The 19,166-nt window shown below is 42.3% G+C and overlaps 1 protein-coding gene across 1 annotated transcript in view; it reads left to right on the top strand.

Annotated features, from left to right (window-relative positions):
• The first annotated feature begins 1,750 nt into the window (after window positions 1–1,750).
• CUL1 (cullin 1) overlaps window positions 1,751–19,166 on the top strand; it is an 84,625-nt gene continuing 67,209 nt past the window's right edge. Inside the window, exon 1 of the mRNA XM_084621933.1 lies at window positions 1,751–1,830. The gene's annotated coding sequence lies outside the window, so the exon portion shown is untranslated. The remainder of the gene's footprint in view (window positions 1,831–19,166) is intronic.

Raw genomic sequence — 19,166 nt, 5'->3', positions numbered from 1 at the left:
TGTCACCCACCCATCCTTTACCTGTCTTGTCTATTTAGATTGTAAACTCTTCACAAAAGGATTGTATCTCACTACATTTGTGTATAGCGCTTAGGATAAGGAGACTGAGCTCAGTTACAGTAGCCCCTAGATATTGTAATGGAAATACTAATAATGTTTTTCTCTCTCCCTTCATAACTACACTAGCTATGTTGTACAGTATTGCATAAACCAAATGCATGAGTTTGACGGTATAAATGTTTTATTGACACTTATTTTGGAGGAGCTATATTGCAGGATCATGTGGCCCTTTCAAACTCATGCTAGTGAGCATAGGTCATAGTGAGTAACAGACAACAGTTTAGGACAGACAGTGAAGAATTAGCCAACTGAAATGGCAGGGGCACATCAGCTAGTTAGTATATTATCTAAACTGCTACTTTGTCAGGATGCTCTCAGTTTTGCAAGATATGCCCTACAGTCTTTAGTAACTGCAGAAGGGTTAATGTCTTGTGAAAGGCAGCACTTCCACCAGCACAATACCATCATCGCCACACAGGGGTATCGCTTATAGGGAGCAAATGCCAACTTAAGAATTGTCTCCCCTTCAAACACTGCTCAGGTTCAACCCAGCTTAACTTGCAATAACTGAAAATGTTACAGGCAGCCTGATGTCATAAAGCAGCACCATGCATTCAATGTCTCCTTCAATAATTCCTGTCTGCTGTAAGATGACTTCTACGTACCCAGTGAGGCAATACATTACCCCAACGTCATCACATCCTCTAGATCTCACTTAAATATCTGTAAATAAAAAATAAATGGGCCTGAAGCTTCAGGACTTGCCCCAGCCAACAGGACAGGACTGAGGTTCTCTCAAACCAGACCTCTTTCAGTCAAACTACAGCCACTACTGGAGTTGTGCCACTTCAGCACAAGTTATCCGAGTTAACAAAAAACAAGTCTGAGTTATAGCCATCCCTCCAATGTCTGTGACTTTATGGGCACTTGATCGTCCCCACGAGTCATACCACTACCTTGTGATATGTTGGTATCAAATGAAATATTACATCCATCCTCCAAGGGAGGACAACAGGGAGCTCTATGACCAATACGACTAGCATAAATAAAAGTATATTAACTTGGGGAGGGGTTCAGCTAGCCGTCCCTCCCCACTTCTCTCCAATGCTGGCTGTGGGAAGGGGGTCCGTCTTCCATTTTCTCCGGGGCTGAGTGCAGGAGGGGTGTGCAGCTGCTGAAGGATTAGTTAGCTTCCCCTCTTTCTCCATCCTAGTGTGACGGGTAGGAGAGCTCCCCCAAGTGTCGCTGGGTCACTCAACCTCATTTCTCTCCCTGTGGATGAGCAGGTGGGGGGCTGGGGAGCAGGTGGGGAGCCCCCCACCGACGTTAGCAGGTGGGTGCTAGGCGGACTCCCCCCGCCCCCAGTGGGGTGCTGGGGAATCACCCTGGTCTGGCGCTGGGCAGCCCCCCCCCTCTCTCTACTCCTGGGGGGGCAGCCCCCCCACCCCACCCCACCCCGGTGCTGGCGGGAGCGCCGCTTCCCCCTCGTGCCGGGTAGGGAGCGCACTCTGCTGCGGCCGGTGCGGAGCGGGGCCCTTCCCGCGCCCTGGCGACAGGGGCCCGGGCGCAGGGGCAGCGCGGAGCCGCTCTCCCCCCGCGGGCGGGAGCCGAGGCGGGGCGGGGCGCGCTGTGCGGCGGGGGCGGTGCTCGCTCCTCCTCTGGGGCCGCGCGGCGAGGGAGGCGGCGGATCCGGGGCCTGGCGGAGGCGGAAGGGGCGGGGGGACGCGGCGCGGCGCGGCCGGGCCTGACTCTGCGGGACGCGCGATGCTGGTGAGTGCCGAGGCCTCGGCGGCGCCGCGGTGTCGCAGTGAGGCCGGCGGCGGGACGGGACGGGCGCGGGGAGGCGGCCGGAGCGGGGCGGGCTGCGGGGCTCGGCTCGGAGTCACTCCGCAGCCGCCGCGCAGGGGAGGCCCGGGCGCCGCCGCCGGTTCTTCCCTTCGGGCTCGTTTTATGCCCCTGGCCCGCCAGCCCTGGGGTGGGGCCGAGCTCGGCCGGGGATCTGGCCCCTCTGCCCCCGGCTCGGCCTCTGGTGAGAGGCCTCGAACTACGCACTGGAAATGCCTTTCCCGGTACCGCCCCGGAGCCTTCCCCCATCCCGTAACCCCCCCAACCCCCCGTCCTTGTGTCGCCCCAGGAGCCTCCTGCGCAAGGGGACAGCCCCCACGTTGCCTCAGTATTGCTCCTGGAGCCTCCCCTCCCCTCCTCAAGGGGCAGCATCAGTGGCTGGCTCTCTCACCCCCAATATTATCCCAGTCACTCCAGAATATTCTCTTCCACAACCCCTCACCCCAACCCCCCAGTGACTGCCTGCCAGACTTCTGTATCATCTCAGTTAGCCCTGACCCCGATATGATCCCAGTTCCCTCCCACTCTTAAAGACTGTGCAACTAACTACTCCCCAAAAGCCCCTGCTGTCCCTTCATCCCCGGTGACTGTCCCTGTAACTGCCCCTACCCAATGACTGTATCTCCATAGTCCTCAGTGTTCCTCAAGTATATCCTTCTAATTTTCTCGTTAACACTCTGCCACCCACTAACAGCTCTGTAACAAAGCCTTACAATGATCCATTTTCCTTTAACTGGGATCCTTTCCCCATCCCTTTAATCATTCTTTGCCTCTCAGTGTGGAGGATCCATCCACCATAATTATTCCTCTGCTGTAATTTGTCCTCCAAAAAACTATTTCCTGCACTGATTCTTACCCCTGCTGATCTCATTTACTTGTCCTCAGATCTTTCCCTAAGATCCCTCATCATCTTCCCATTACACTTCTTCCTTCCTTCCTTTCTGTGAACCCACATACTGTCTCCCCTACTTTGTACTTGTATCCTCTTGCTGTGCCATTTCTTTTGATGGGGTAGTGCCAGTTGGCTTACTTTTTGAACACCTTTTTCTATCCAGGCTGTGCACACAGATTATTTCCGTATCTTTATTAATTTGCCCCAATTATGTTTCAGTTCTCTGCTAATAACAGCAAACCAGTTTAACACCCCCACCCCAAATCAATGTTGGTTTATTTACTGCACATATAGCTTTTCTCTTTTGTCTCACTTTTTATCTGGGGATAATTATGTGGTCCATCAGGTGCTTTAGTAAAAACCTGCTATTTGGGAGAAGCTGGGGGAGAGAATAGTGAGGGAATGGGGAGTTAGCTTAAAGTAGCAACTCAGAAATTGTTTCCACTACAGTATTGTGAATTGGTGGTTTGGGGGGTAACGCTGTTTGGAATCTTTTCTTCAAAAGCAAAAGTGTAGTAAATTGGCCCACTATCACCAGCTGCAGCCCTGGGCACTTATTGTAAAGAGGCTTGCATTGGCAGATGAATTGACCTTATATGACCCTCTGACAAATTGGTTGCTTCCCTCTCTGATTTTGTGGTTCTGAAGATTCATAGATTATGTGGCCAGAAGGGACCACGGTGGTCATGTAGTCTGACCTTCATTATCTAGAACTTCCCTGAAATAATTCCTGTTTGGACTAGAGCATATCTTCTAGAAAAACATCCAAACTTGATTTTAAAATTGCCAGTTGTTCCTCCTTGTAGTTGAACTATCCTTGCTCCTCTTGTTACTGTTAGTTGCTTAATCTGTTAAAATTTGATTGCTTTATCCTCGTAACTTGAATATTGCAGTCAGAATTAAGCGCCATGCATAATTAGAATACTGTGTGTGTGCGTCACATTGGTTTAAATCTGTTTTATAGTTTGTGCCTATAAGTTAGCTCTTGTCTGCAAGAGAAAGTTGCACCAGTTTCAATTAAATCTTCATAAAAAATTAGCCAACTTGATGCAAACCCCTGTGTGGACACTTATTTTGGTTTGTGTGTGTCTTACTTGGGTCTATCTTAAGTTGAATTTTGCTCTTTGCCTATAGAATTCTGCTGTTTTTTATAATTTAATATTCAAGAAGTTATTTAATACTCTGTTCTATTAAATTAATTTAATTACATTTCTCTGGTGCTGGATTGTAGTTTGAGTACATGAAACATGGAAAGGCCCACTCTACTAATCAGGCCTTGTCTACACTACCAGGGTAGGTCAACTTAAGTTATGCTACTCCAGCTATGTGTATAATGTAGCTGGAGTCGACATAGTTTAGGTCGACTTAGTGCGGTGTCTGCACTGTGCAGTGTTGACAGGAGATGCTGTCCCGTCAACTTACTTTACTCTCTCATTCTGGTGGAGTGCTGGAGTCAACCAGACAGTGTTCCGCAGTTGATTTAGCGGGTCTTCATAGAATCATAGAATAACAGAGTTGGAAGGGACCTCTGGAGGCCATCTAGTCCAATCTCCTGCCCAGAGCAGGACCAATCCCAACTAAATCATCCCAGCCAGGGCTTTGTCAAGCCTGACCTTAAAAACCTCTAAGGAAGGAGATTCTACCACCTCCCTAGGTAATGCATTCCAGTGTTTCACCACCCTCCTAGTGAAAAAGTTTTTCCTAATATCCAACCTAAATCTCCCTTACTGCAACTTGAGACCATTACTCCTTGTCCTGTCATCTGCTATCACTGAGAATAGTCTAGATCCATCCTCTTTGGATCCACCTTTCAGGTAGTTAAAAGCAGCTATCAAATCCCCCCACATTCTTCTCTTCCGTAGTTCCCTCAGCCTCTCCTCATAACTCATGTGTTCCAGCCCCCTAATAATTTTTGTTGCCCTTTCCTGGACTCTCTCCAATTTCTCCACATCCTTCTTGTAGTGTGGGGCCCAAAACTGGACACAGTACTCCAGATGAGGCCTCACCAATGTCGAATAGAGGGGAACGATCACGTCCCTCGATCTGCTGGCAATGCCCCTACTTATACACCCCAAAATGCCATTGGCCTTCTTGGCAACAAGGGCACACTGTTGACTCATATCCAGCTTCTCGTCCACTGTCACCCCTAGGTCCTTCTCTGCAGAACTGCTGCCTAGCCATTCGGTCCCTAGTCTGTAGCTGTGCATTGGATTCTTCCGTCCTAAATGCAAGACTCTTCACTTGTCCTTGTTGAACCTCATTAGATTTCTTTTGGCCCAAGGTCTTCACTAGACCTGCTAAACTAACCCCCGCTGCATTGATTGCAGCAGCATCTATCCTCAGTAAATGTAGACATCGCCTCAGGAATGCTTCATTGATGACAGTGATTACCAGCATAGGGTCCACCTGTACTTATCTCTGCTGGCACTGAAAGTAGTTTAACTGCTAGTGGACAAAATGATTTTTAACATGGCTCCTTTATACCTTCTGTAATGCTACTGAAAACAGTTTTGTTCCATGTGCACTAGTAATTAAATCGCTTTCAACACGGGTTTAGAGAATACATGGTAGGGGAAGGGGAGATATACTCATTGCTGAAAACAATTGCTAAGGGCAGGTCTACACTGCAGCCGGGATCGACGCTCTTGAGATCAATCCACTAGTAGTCGATTTAGCGGGTCTAGTAAAGACCCACCAGATCGACTGCAGACTGCTCTCCAGTCGACCCCTGTACTCTACCCGTGACGAGAAGAGTAAGGTAAGTTGACGGGAGATTTTCTCCCGTAGACCCCGCGGTAATTCGACCTCAGGTACGTGGACTCCAGCCACATTATTCATGTAACTGGAGTTGTGTAGTGTAGGTCGACTTACTGCCGTAGTGTATACCTAACAAAGGGTCATTTTCCTATTGCAGATAGATATAAAGGCCATGTTGTGCAACAACTTTCCCAGGGTTTTATAGCCAATTGGTGGCACAGTCACATTAATGGTGTTACAGATAAAAGTTCGGTTTGTCTGCCCAGCTTTGCTCTATTGCAGCCATGACTGGGCGTCTATATTTACCACAATGTATAATCTTATTTTTATCCATGCATTCTAGGAAAAATCTGGGGAAGCGTGGTGCCCTGTCAGGGGACACAGGGTTTGGAGGACATGCACGCAGAACAATAGCAGCAGCATATAGGGTAGTGTATCTTTGTGGTTTTCTGCTGCATGTAGCAGGGAGGAAGGATACCCAGTGAAACCAGTAATAAACTTAGTTACGGGGGTCGTGGCTGCACTGTAAAAAAGTGTAAACCAGTTTCAGAAAGACAACCATGTGCCAGCCTAGGTCTCTGGCAGGGGCAAAACACTGTTACTTGCCACAGTTACTGAATATTAAAGATGAGGTAAATGGAAGCAAATGGTAATTTGAGCCAACTGTGCCAATAACTAGTTGCAAACTTTGTTAAAAGTTATAGTCTCGTGTTATATAGGGATTGTATAGGATTTCTTTTTAATCAGCCACAGTGACTGCTCTGTTTTTTGCATTTATTACAAGAAAACTTCTGATGAAGGCAAGAAAGAAAAGGAAATAGTTTAATAAATGAGAGAGAGCGCTATTGAGCTTTTCTACACTAGCATTTTTTGTAAAATGTTTCACTATGATTGTTGCATCTCCATTGGAAGAACTAATGTAGACTGGCTAGTGGTGTGTTTACTGCTGTGCAGCCTAGATTTGCTGTGAGCAGGGTTAAATTACATGGAGGCGAAACTGCCAAGGTCAGTCTGCACCAGGGCTCCCACTGGTGGAGCTACACTGGCACTAGTAGAGAAGTGAGATGACATATCTGCATCAGGCTTTTTGTAATACCATCTAATGTAGCATTATAATATGTCTGGACTATCTCCAGTGCTGTTGGGGGCAGGGAGGGTCAGTACTGTTTCATAAGATCAAATTCTTTGCCATATTTTTCTTTCTTTTAAAAAAAAATTAGCAGAATGGTCAGTTTCTTTTTTAGAAGCACAGTTTTATTTGTCTCCTATAAAAGTTTTTAAAAAAACCAAAGAAGCTGCATTATAAATTTTGTTTAGATTCTACACTGTATTTTTAGTATAATACATTCTGCATCTATAGTGCATTCTATTTGAGAATCTTGAAGGGTTTACAAACCTGAATTACTATACCTTTGAGGTTGGGAAAATATTAACCTATTTTACAGATTAGGAAACTGGCACAGGAAGTTTGTGGCAGAGCCACAGATCTCTTGGATCTCTCAGTACCTAGTATTATACCTCAAACTCAGAGCCATCCTTCTTTTCTCAAGTTAGCAACATAATTCTTATTTGCTATTTTCAGAATCTGGGACAGAATTACATTACTTTCCCCATCTCCCTCATCTTCCCCTTTGATTATTCTGTTTTTGGAAGAATTGTCAGAGTCAGAAGATTCACTGTTAGATGGTCATGTGGGATCTGTGTAGCCTGATGACACTTTTAAATCTCATACTAAAAGTTGTACATTTTATTCCACAATTAATTGAAAATATCACTCTTGGATCTGCTTTTAATAAAACATATGTACACCTGCAATAGTAATGGTTTATAAAATGCTACTTGTCCTTGTGTCAAAGTTGCTGTCATTAACACTACTAAGATTATTAGTGTTACTGTAAGTGTGAGAGAAATTCAAGTTGAAATAACTGACTTCACTTTTTTACAAAAAAAAAATAGCAATAGACTGCTCTTGGATTTAGGGGATTATGGGAGGCTTCTTCCTCTGGCCCGCTGCTACCATTTTTCTAGAGAGGGTGGGCATAGGTACTCATTCTCTCTTTCCTTCTGTAGTTATTAGGGCTGTTGATACTGTTGCATCAACTAGGGAGGAACAGCAGCCACAAAAGTATATTTGCATGTGGCATGTCTAGATTTTTAGTAAGGCGTTTGACAAAGTTCCACGTGACAGTCTCATAAGCAAACTAGGAATATGTGGTGTAGATGAAACTACTATAAAGTAGGTGCACAACTGGTTGAAAGGCCATACTCAAGAGTAGTTATCAATGGTTTTCTGCCGGGGTTGGTCCTGGGTCGTCTTCTGTTAAATATTGTCATTAATGTCTTGGATAATGGAGTGGAGAGTGTGCTTAAAAATTTGCAGATGTCCCCAAGCTGGACAGGATTGCAACTGCTATGGAATCGATTCAGAATGACCTTGATGAATTGGAGAATTGGTGTGAATTCAACAAGATGAAATTCAAAGTAAAGAAAAGTGTGAAGTACTTCATTTAGCACATGCCTACACTTAAAGCACTACAGCGGCATAGTTCCAGTGTAGCAGCTATGGTGCTGTAGTAGTTTAAGTGTAGATGCTGCCCACACTGAAGGGAGGAGTTCTCCTGCTGGCATAGATTACCTATGTCCCTGAGCAGAGATAGCAAGGTTGATGGAAGAATTCTTCTGTCACCCCCACACTGGGGGTTAGGTCAGCGTAGATACAGATGTTTGGATTTTTCACACCCCTTGGAGATGTAGGTATGCTGATCTAAGTTCCCAGTGCTCTTAGGAAGAAAAAATTAAATGCACAATACAAAATTGGGAATAACTGGCTAGGTGGTAATATCGCTGAAAAGAAACCGAGAGTTATAGTGGATCACAAAATGAATGAGTCAGCAGTGTGATGCAGATGCAAAAAATACACCCCAGAATGATATAAGCCTTAACCCAAGCGATGTAATTGTCCTGCTCTACTCAGCACTAGTGAGGCCTCAGCTGGAGTCTGTGTTCAGTTCTGGGCACCACACTTCAGGAAAGATGTGGACAAATTGGAGAGAGTCCAGAGGAGAGTAACAAAAATGATAAAATATTTTAAAAACCTGACCTATGAGGAAAGATTTAAAAACCTAGGCATGTTTAATCTTGAGAAAAGAAGACTGAGGGGTGTCCTGATAAGTCTTCAAATATGTTAAGTGCTTGTTTGAAGAAGATGATAAATTGTTCTTTGTTCACGGAAGATAGGACAGGAAGTGATGGGCTTTAGTGTGCAGCAAGGGAGATTTAGGTTATACATTAGGAAAAACTTTCTCACTATAAGGGTAGTTAATCTTTGGAATAGGCTTCCAAGGGAGATTGTGAAATCCCCATCATTGGAAGTATTTAAAAACATGGTTGGACAAACACCTGTCAGTGGTGGTCTAGGTTTACTTGGTCCTGCCACAGTGCAGGATGCTGGACTTGGTAACATCTCAGGGTCCTTCCAGCCCTACATTTCTATGATTCTGTGTGCTGCTGCTTCTGGTTCCAGTCTCTGTTGCTGACATAGAAACTCCCAGCAATGGTCAGGGTGACTTCTTAGAAACCAGGAGAAGCAGGGGAATAATAAATAACTCATACTCAGAGGAATTCTTATCTGTAAAATGTACAAGATGAAACTATATTGAAATTAGACTAAATAACGTTAAAGTTGAATTTCAGCTATAAATCAGGAAAATATAGGGAAACAGGTTGAACTAAGGACAGAATTTCAGCCTTAACTGAACTCAGATTGTCTTATTTGTGGGTTTAAGTTGCATCTAGTGTACTTTGGTGTAAAATGGATTATTTCATCTTTTGTATTTTTTATGATGAAATAAAGTCTTAAGTCAGGTTAATAGAATTTAATATTAAGGCTACACTTCTGTGCTTAATTCACTGTGTTTTGCTTGGCTATTTAAATTTAGTATATAAGTTCATGAACAGTTCTGTGGTCTCATGACAATGGAGAATATCTACCAAAGAGAAGGGCAGAGGTTTGAGCTAAGAAAAATATTGTGCCTTAACTCAGAGAAATTGACCTGAGGCCGGGGGTATAGTTCATTTGGGAATTGTATGGTTTGCCTCCCTGCCTTTTAAAAGTTCCTGTGTTGCTGCTCTTGAAATTAGTGCTTGCTGACTGGCGCCAGCAGGAGCAGCAAATTGAAATTGTAATTCTGCACAGTTTTGCACGGCTGGGGAAGTGCTGTGTGATGGAGCTGCAGCACAGATGCCCTTCCCTCTGAAAGGAGAAGAGGTAGCAAACACACAATGGGGGAGATTGAGTGAGATTAGACATGCAAACCAAGGGATAGATGTACAAACCAAATGTGTTGGTAGCAGCCCAGCTCATTTGTAGCTCATCAAAGTACAAAACAAAGCTTAGTCCCTTACTGCCTCTGTTAGCACAAGTTCCACGTGTTAAAGAAGCCTACTCAACTTCCAAAGGATGCCTGTTCCTCATTTTCTGTCAAGTAACTACCTCAGACCAATTGACGGAGCTTTGGAGGAAGTCATGGTCCATCTTTACCAAGAAGGAGGTGGTTGTGATGCATGAATTTTGGAGAAAAGGCTGTGGGATGGGAAGAGAGGGAGACTGAGAAGTGGGAAGGATTTTTGGAAGATCTTTTCAAAACCTTTGTGTTTCAGGGAAGCAAAAATGAAGGAGAGAAGGGATTGAAGAGGAGAGATCGGTTGCATGTAATTAAGAAAAAGGAAAAAGATGACCAGTTTCTGCAAAAACTAAATTATAGTTTGTCTGGCTTTCTAAAGAGAAATTCAGAAATAATCCCTTCATCCTCCAAAAAGCAATTCCTCTCCTCTGTAATCTGAAACCATTGGGGGTTAGGGGTAGGGGGGGAAGATCTTGAAACACATACAAACAAAATTCAACACCTGAAACTTCTTTGAGAATGAAAAGTTCATAGTTCAGGATTCTTCATGGCCCTGCCAGAGTTGCTAGTAATGATAAGAATGATGACACTAACACCTGAAGTGAAGCACGGAGCTACTTTTCTGAGCCTGCTTTATGTGCTAGTGATGTCACATACCCAACAATATGTGAGCTGAAGGTAAAAAACAGGGTCACTGTTCAACTTCTTCATTCAAAATATTCACAATTTTAAGTATCTTCTCCACACAAATTGCTCTTCATTACAAGCATTTTTCCAAATTTCTTTGTTTTCCTTGGAAGTATGCCCTTGCTAAAATCCCTTTACTAATATAACTAGTGTAATGCAAAAATGAACCCATTTAACTAAATCAATTGAGGAATCAGTTTAGTTTAACTCTGGTGCAAGCTTAGCTTTGTAACTTAGTGACACAAGCGAGGTTTAAGGGTGTCTACATTGAGGGTTTGCTTTGGTTTTACTAGATTAATTTATAAACTGTTTTAGTTAAACTGGTACACTGTTTTGTATAGACAAAGTGTAGCAGCAGTTAGCTGTTGTAATTGTGCGTTCGAAAACAAAGATGAATTTAAAAAAATAACGAGTTGTTGGAATTAGTCATCTGATCTCTTTTATAGAACAGAACAAATGATATTTTTGTGAGATATAAGTTCTGAGCAATGCAGAAGGTTAAATTTTGGTTTATTACAATTAAGATATCTGGCTTAAACTGGAGGGGAAAAAATCTCATGCATCAGTAACTTTCTTAAGGGGGGGGTTCTGTTTATTCAAAGAGTAGGGTTATGCCTGGTCTGTATTTGTGCACCCCTTCGCTGTTGTCTTTTAGTCATCAAGAGTTGAGGTAGTTAGTGGTACTGTCAGGTTTCAGAGTAGCAGCCGTGTTAGTCTGTATCCGCAAAAAAACCCCAAAAAAACAGGAGTACTTGTGGCACCTTAGAGACTAACAAATTTATTAGAGCATAAGCTTTTGTGGGCTACAGCACAATTCATCAGATGCATTGAATGGAACATATAGTAAGAAGATATATATACACACATACAGAGAAGGTGGAATTTGTCATACAAGCTGTAAGAGGCTAATTAATTAAGACGAGTTGCTATTAGCAGGAAAAAAAAAACTTTTGTGGTGATCATCAGGATGGCCCATTTAGACAGTTGACAAAGTGTGAGGATACATAACATGTGGAAATAGATTCAATATGTGTAATGACCCAGCCACTCCCAGTCTCTATTCAAGCCCAAGTTAATGGTATCTAGTTTGCATATTAATTGAAGCTCAGCAGTTTCTCATTGGAGTTTGCTTTTGAAGCCTTTCTGTTGCAGAATTGCCACCCTTAAGTCTTTTACTGAGTGGCCAGAGAGGTTGAAGTGTTCTCCTACTGGTTTTTGAATGTTATGATTCCTAATGACAGATTTGTGTCCATTTATTCTTTTGCGTAGAGACTGTCCGGTTTGGCCAATGTACATGGCAGAGGGGTATTGCTGGCACATGAAGGCATATATCACATTCGTAGATGTGCAAGTGAACAAGCCCCTGAGGGCTCATAACATTCAAAAACCAGTAGGAGAACACTTCAGCCTCTCTGGCCTCTCTTGGCATCTGTTGCACATAAAGCAGACTTTGTCTTCTCAGTAATAGACTTAGTATGAAGCAGACAGTTTGAAGCATATAAAACCAATATCCTTCACCTCCCCTTGCCAAAGAGGGGCAGAATGATGCCCCTAGATTTCAGTATGTGCAACATGACTGTACATATGCACTCCATAAAACTGTCTTATGAAGCTATATAAATGACAATGGGGGTGCAATAGTTGACCTTTGTCAACATATGCATGACTGTAAAGTGTTCAGAAATAATACTATGCCCCTGCTGCACACCCCCTTCCATAAAATAGTGTAAGACACACCTCTGCAAGTTTGTTCAATTGTAAACATTAAACTTGAAAGAAATGTGATCTAAGAATATTATCTAAAAACAATCAAAGTATAATTTTTCAAAGGAAAGTTTTCCATGTTACAAAGTTCTGCTCAGATTTTTTTTTTCAAGATAAGAATATCATGGGACAGATACTGAAAGCCTAGAAAAATTGTAGAGGCTAGGCTTTCAATATCTGTCCCATGATAGTCTTATATTGGGAAAAAAAAATCTGGGCAGAACTTTGTAACATGGAAAACTTTCCTTTGAAAAATTCTTTGATTGTTTTTAGATAATTTTTGTATCCCAGATTTGATGGCATAAAATTCTTGGCACTATTTTTCTCTGTGAGGGAGTATATCAGGCCTTCTCTCCGCTCGCTGCTGGTGGTGGCGACACCCTACAGCTCCCCGCTCAGGGAAAACCCACTCAGATTGGACCACCAACAAGAGGACTCCTCCACACGCCTACAGGGGTGAGGACGATTTATAGATTTTAATGCCAGAAAGCATCATTATGATCTAGTGTGACCTCCTATATAGTACAGGCGACAGAACTTCTCCAAAATAATTCCTAGAACATATCTTTTTAAAAAAATCCAATCTTGATTTAAAAATTCAGTGTTGAAGAATTCAATATGACCCTTGATAAATTGTTCCAATGGGCAATTACTGTCAACACTAGGAATTTATATCTTATTTCCAGCCTGAATTTGTCTAGCTTCAGCTTCCAACCATTGGATCATGTTACACCTTTACCTGATAGATTGAAGAGCCCATTATTAAATATTCAAGTCACCTCTTAGCCTTCTCTTTGTTAGACCCAAAACTCAAACTGTTTAGCTTATCACTATAAGACATGTTTTCTAATAATTTAATCATTCTTCTTCTGTGAACCGTCTCCAATTTATCAACATTCTTCTTGAATTGTGGGAACCAGAACTGGACACAGTATTCCAGCAGTAGTCATACCAGTGCCAAATAAAATAAAATAATTAAGTGGTTCACAAGCAGGGGTACATGTACCCCTGTGGGTATGCAGAGGTCTTCCAAGGGGCACATCAACTCATTAAGTAAGATATTTACGTAGTTTTACAACAGGCTACATAAAAAGCACTAGCAAAGTCAGTACAAACTAAAATTTCGTACACCACAACTATTTGTTTATACTGGTCTATACACTGAAATGTAAATGCAATATTTATATTCCAAATTGATTTATTCTATAATATGTTGTAAAAATGAGAAAGTAAGCAATTTTTTAGTAATAGTGTGCTGTGACACTTTTGTGTTTTTTTTTGTTTATGTAAACAAGTCGTTCTTAAGTGAGGTGAAATTTGGGGGTAAGCAAGACAAATCAGGGGTTTGTCTGAAATGGGTACAGTAGTCTGAAAAAGTTGAGCGCCACTGAAATAACCTCTACTCCTACTTGAAAGTCCCCTGCTTACATATCCAATATTCGCATTAGCTCTTTTGGCCATAGCTTCACACTGGGAGCTCATATTCAGATGATTATCCACCATGACCCCCAAATCTTTTTCAAAGTCACTGCTTCCCAGAATAGAGTTCACCCCCAGCCTGTAAGAATGGCCTACATTCTTTTTTCCTAGATGTATACACGTACATATAGCTGTATTACAAACAGTTAGCTTGTGCCCAGTTTGATTACCAAACAATCTAGATCAGTGACCTATCCTCTACATTATTTATCTATTTTTGTGTTGTCTTCAAACTATCAGTGATGATTTTAAGTTTTCTGCAGGTCACTGATAAAAATGTTAAATAGTGTAGGGCCAAGGACCGATCCCTGTGGGACTTCACTGGAGAAACAGCCACTGGATGACAATTTCCTGCTTTCAATTACATTTTGAGTTCTATCAGTTAGCCAGTTTTTAGTCCACTTAATGCATGCCATGTTAATTTTATACCTATCATTCTAGTTTTTTAGTCAAAATGCCATGTGGTACCAAGTTAAACACCTTGTAGAAGTCTAAATATATTACATCAACGCTATTGCCTTTATCAACCAAACCTGTCATCTCTTCAAAAAGAAGATATCAAGTTAGTTTGACTCAATCGATCTTCCATAAACCCATGTTGATCTGTATTAATTACATTACCTTCCTTTAATTCTTTAATAGAGTCTGTATCAGCTCCTCCATCATCTTGCCTGAGATCAATAGTAAGCTGACAGGCCTACAATTACCTGCATCATTGTGCTTAGCCTTAATAAGTGGCACAACATTTCTTCCAGTCTTCTGGATCTTCCTCACTTCTCCAAGATTTATAGAAAATCAACATTAGCTGTCCAGAGAACTCAACCAGCTCTTATAAAACACTAGGTTGAAAGTTAGCCAGAGTAGTGAAGTGCTTTTGCTGGCATAGCTTAGTTATATTGGTTCCCTGCAGAAATTAAACTATGCTAACAAAAAGACTCTTATGCCAGAATACCTGCATCTACGCTAGGGCTTTTACCAGTACAGAAATGTTGTGGGGGGGAAAAAATCGCATGCCTAACCTTACTGTAGGGCAAAAGTTTTTAGTGTAGAATTGACCAAAGCAAAATTTAAAAAGAAAAAAAAAAGTGTCATCTCTTTAATTTTTTGTAATTTTAGGTTGCGTTTTTAGCAACAGAAGGCAGAAAACTGTCAGACAAATCTGATGTTCAAGTTAATGTGTTCCTTTAACTCAAGGCCTTGGATCTTTCTGTGTCTGACATATGTTACAAATCACAGGATTCTTTTAACTGAGCCTGTAGGGGGTTAGCTTTGCACTTTTTTGCCTACCATGTCTAGCTTTTACATTTAAAGAAGAGTGAGGTGCTTTGGGAGAAGAGACCATACGTGCATTGAAGGTCAAGCCAAGAGCATGAGAGAAAGAAGAAAAGCTAAGGTGGTCAGAAGGACTCGCATACCTGTTTCATTTAAACCTAGCATAAAGCTTAAATCCAAAAATGAATAAGCTGAACAAAGATAGCAAATACACTATCCAGAAGGTTTGCTGTTGAACAGGCTACGGAGATGGAGCAAAGAAAGGTGAGGGAGGACACAGCCAAGAGAGGACAAAGATATAGAAATAAGATAGAAGAGCAGGAACAAGGAAGGCAAACAATTTTTTTATAAGTTTCAGAGTAGCAGCCGTGTTCCGCAAAAAAGAAAAGGAGGACTTGTGGCACCTTAGAGACTAACAAATTTATTTGAGCATAAGCTTTCGTGAGCTACAGCTCACTTCATAAGCGAGTCAAGAAAATGCAATTTAGCAAGAAGGGCAGCAGCATCATAGAAACCCAGAAATATCAATTTGGGCAATTCAGAAACTGCTGAGCTTGAATTAATATGCAAATTAGATACCATTAACTTGGGTTTGAATCGAGACTGGGAGTGGCTGGGTCATTACACATTGAATCTATTTCCACATGGTTGATCAAAATTACAGTAGGCTAGTGTCATAGAACAAATCATAATGTTTTTGTTGGGGCATGCACCTATCCTGTTAGCATTATACAGCATGTTTGCAGTATATATGTCTAGTGTGCCTGTTGCTTTTGTGAGCATATGTGCTTGTATTTATGTAGTATACTTACTTACTGATCTCTATTATAGGGTGTTTAGACAGTTGTCTTTGTTTAGTGGTGATATGGTTAAAATGCTGTGGCTCATCAGGGCAGGTAATTTTAAATTTAACAGGTGCCTTCATTCACTAGGGATTTCTCTTCACTCAGTAGAGAAATCTCTGGTCTGGGGGAGCAGTGTTTGACTGAGGTGTTAAAAACTGTTTCTGGGGCGGGAGGGACTTATTCGAAAAAGGTGCCTCTTGTCTAACTATTGGAATCAAACTGCCAGAAAAGTTCATTTAAAGATTTTTTGGCTGCAAGAATCTCATTTTGCATTTTTGGACTCTGGCTGTATTAATCCTTACTCCTTTTTTGGTTTGGCTTTGGCTTCGCTTTTTTCGATGACCACCAAAGGCCTGATATGATTGCAGCAGCTGTCCAGTGAGTAGGGTGAGTGAACCAGATTCTGCCAAGGACTGACAACTGCTTGCATACCCTTACAAGCATGTACTGTGTTTGTGATACTGAGAACCATATTCATTTTTAGAAAAATTAAACAAGTTCAGTATTTTGTGATATGTTGGCAGAATATAAAGAATGGAGTTCTGATCTTAATCTGTAAAATAATATATAATGAGGCTGCCAAAATTTAAACTTCATTACTAGTATTCAAAGCATATGAGGTTTTTGAATATATTTTTGTGTAATATAGTGAAATCTGATATTTCATAATATTTTACTGCTTTTTTAGCACAGTGAAATCTGATACTTCGCTGCACCTTGTTCTAGGAGTGATAGAAGACTGTTCTCTTTCTATGGGTTGAAATTAGGCAAGGGTTAAATTTTTCAGAAGTGCCTGATTACGTTACTTTTTTGAAAAAGTGACTTAGAGTCCTAAGTCAATTAAGTGTGTGTGAAAATTTTACGTAAGATCTACAAGTGATTGGGGTCAGGAAACTTAGCACCCATTTGTTAGTATATAAGATTTGAGAATTTAAAATAATAGAATTGTAATTCACTCAACTTTAGAACCTGATTTTGGAAATGAATGGGAGTGTGTACGTTGGTGCCATGCTGGTAAAAGATATTTTTAATAAGGAAATAACTAATGGAAATGTTTTATAAAGCACCATTGTTTTGAATGATAGTAGCACATTTTATATTTGATTATTGATGGATAAATATTGGTGTTTTTTATAAGCTTCATACAATATGCACATCCATTTTTTCTCAACCTGAATTTCTAAAAGAAATGTAGCGTTCTCTACTGGCTTTCAATTGAAAGCAAACTTTTATTGACTGGATTTCAAATAATATAGTCTTTTGCAATTGTTTCTGTGTTATAATGCAAGGCATGATTATAATATTATTGTAGTATAAAGGAAGGGAATCTTCTCTATTTTTCTGCCCTTTCCCCTTCAGCTATCGAGTTTCCAGAGTTTTATCAGGAATGTTATAATATAGAGTAATTCTGTTATCACTTTGATTCAAGCAGTAGATTTCTCAATGGTATTGGCACCAGCATGAGTGACAAGAATTTTAGTAGGTCTCAGTTTGCCACTCTTTTGATGCGGTGGGAAAAATAAGGTGGCATTGGAAAAACATGATGTAGGACATCGTTATGCTGCTGCATAGTTATTTATGTACAGCATAACACTAGCTAGTGAGGTAATGGGAAATAAAGACTTTTGGTATGACTCATCACTGCTTAGGAGTAGCAAAGGGGTCTTTGCAGCCTTTAAAAGTGGAATAATTATTCTGGAGTAAAGTCACTTTAGATACATTAACACTGCAATAAAAAACCTGTGGCATCGGAGCCCAGGCTCGCGGAGCTAAACATTGGGGTGTAGACTTTTGGACTTGGGCTGGAGCCAAGGCGCTGACACGCTTCCCCCTTGTGGGGTCTCAGAACCCAGGCTCCAGCCTGAGCACCAACACCTACACAATTTTTAGCCCCTCAGCCCAAGTCCGGCAAGCCAGAGTCAGCTGACCAAGGCCAGTTGCAGCATCGCCACAGGTCTTTTATTGCGGTGAAGACATACCCTTTGATTTCGCAGTTGTGTCCAGCTGGGTGAGTTATGTCAGCATAGCTGTAGCAGAATAATTTTTAACTTTGTTTAATTAAATTGGTTTTGTGTTATTGATACTGCTCCACCACGTGTGCTGAGATTATAGTTTTGAGTTTGAGGATTTTCACTGGCTCCTTGGTGAATAAATGCTGGTACATATTAAGCACTGTGCTTGCTCACTTGCTTCATGTTCCTTTTCTTTCATATGTAAATACAACATTTACAAGTTAATAGAAAACTTGGAGGTCCATTTGTGGAGTTTAGGAGATGCAGAGTGCACCTTTGCTAAACCCCCTGAAAATGAAAAGATGTGGTGTGATGGGGGGCCCTGTTTGTTGAGGGTGGCTGCCCCCCATCACACAGTCATCTGGACTCCTTGGGGGATGGTCCTCAGTGAGGTCACAGGACGCCTGGTGAGGCAGAGTGAACAAAACAGGCTATGGCCCCTGAGCCTCCTAGCTGGGGCAGGCAACAGCAATTGGGGTTCTCACCCTCTGGGCAGGGCAGAGCAAACAGTTTGTAGCTCTTGGCGAGGCAAACAAAATAGTCTATGGCCTCTGAGCCTCCTGGCTGGAGCAGGCAAACAGCCACTGAGGGTTCTGACTCTCTGGGCAGGACAGAGCAAACATACAGTAGCCACCCCCCCTCCAAGCAAGGAGCAGGGGGTGGGGGAACCAGGGTCCACTCCACTCCACTGGGTTCTGACCCAGAGCACTATGAAGCTGGGAAATTCCCCATGATGGGATTAAGCATCAGTTTATACTACATTCACTGGGTCACTTCCTACCACAAGCTGCATCTCATCATCTCCCTGGCTGGCAGCGGCTCAGCATCCCTGTCAATCTCTGTGGTCATTTGGTTGCTCGCAGTTTATTCCGAGTCTGTCGTTCCCACTGCTTAGGGAGTCTCTGGTTTCTCTGCTGGAGCTTGTGATGTGTGTCCTTCCTCCTCAACCAGCCCAGACTGAGCTGGGCTGTCTCCTTTTATCTGTCCTTTCCACCTGGAGCATGCACAGCAGGGGTGAGAAGGCATGTGATCGGCCCACAGTGATTGGTCTGTCCCCATTGGCCCAGTGTGGGGTTGGGGCACTTGTTCAAAATTTGTTCAGTGGTTTGAAGTCTGTATATTTGCACTGTGGGGAACCCTTGATGCTCCA

Source organism: Lepidochelys olivacea, assembly GCF_965140295.1.
Source record: "Lepidochelys olivacea isolate rLepOli2 genome assembly, chromosome: 2".
In the NCBI taxonomy this organism is placed as follows: domain Eukaryota; kingdom Metazoa; phylum Chordata; order Testudines; family Cheloniidae; genus Lepidochelys; species Lepidochelys olivacea.
This window is presented reverse-complemented; position numbering and strand designations above follow the sequence as displayed.